Consider the following 1,045-nt stretch of genomic DNA (forward strand, 5'->3'; position numbering starts at 1 on the left):
CAGACCCAGGGTCCACACCTATGCGGCCCCCGTGCCACTACCTGAGAAGTGTCCGTGGCTGACACCAGCAGGTGCGGAGGGGATAGTCCGAAGGCTCCTCCCTGCACTGGAGGCTTCGTACCCCGGGACGCTTCCATCACTGGGGCTACTCGTTCCAGTGAGGGTTTCCAGGTCTCTGGCTCAAGCCAGCTCAGCAGATCTGGGGAAGGACCCAGGTGCGAGCACTTCGGTTCCCTTCCTTTGGATCCGATCACAGCTTGAGCCGGAGTGATGGGGTTTCGGGGTCACTTGATGAGGCTCCTGCCCCAGTCTGGGAACCCTGCTCGAGGGGCCCCTGCAGAGGCATTTTGCCGAGGTGAGTGGTCACTATCTATAAGCACTTCGCTCTAAGGAGACCACCCTCCACAATTGGGGGGGGGGCACATTCAATCAATTAGCAATAATCGCGCCTCGGATAAACCTCATTGGCTACGATACTGCCACTGCGCAAAGCTATCAATCAATGAAGGACTTAGGAGCAAAAATGGAAGTTTCCGGAGAAGAAGGAATCCTGTGGGAGCTTGCCCCAGCCAGCCGGCCAGGAGGACTTTAGGTTTGCCCCCTACAGTCTCGAGAGCCCACACTATAAAGCCGGTTTCCTGTTGATCCGCTGGCGAGCCCTGGCTGGTCATTGGGCCCATTGGGCTGCTGTGCCTTTGGAGGGATCATTCTGCAGGAGGTTTCTAGAACAGTGCCCGAGACACAGCAGTCATTCCATAGACGTGACCATGTTACTGCTGTGTGCCAGGGACAAGACATCATGCTCTCTGTCCTTGGGGACTCTCCCCACGTGCCCCATACTCTCTCCGGAGGCTCCAGGAAGGTGAGTGAACGTGGGTGTGGACAGGGATGGGGAGATCAGGAAACAGTGGTGTAGGGGAGGATTGGGAGACCCCAGCAGTCTGGGGTTCAGGGCCAGGAGGTCCACGGAGAGGGTGAGGACAGGGTCTGACCACCAGGCTGCCCCCCAGCCCTCCTCCTCCCTCCCACGCCCCTGTGTCCCCAC

At 58.9% G+C, this 1,045-nt stretch overlaps 1 pseudogene; it reads right to left on the minus strand.

Moving 5' to 3' along the window:
* Nucleotides 1-383: 383 nt before the first annotated feature.
* On the minus strand, nt 384-494 carry LOC122905668 (annotated as a pseudogene).
* Nucleotides 495-1,045: the final 551 nt, after the last annotated feature.

The sequence above is a fragment of the Neovison vison genome, chromosome 4, assembly GCF_020171115.1.
Source record: "Neovison vison isolate M4711 chromosome 4, ASM_NN_V1, whole genome shotgun sequence".
NCBI classification, from domain to species: Eukaryota; Metazoa; Chordata; class Mammalia; order Carnivora; family Mustelidae; genus Neogale; species Neogale vison.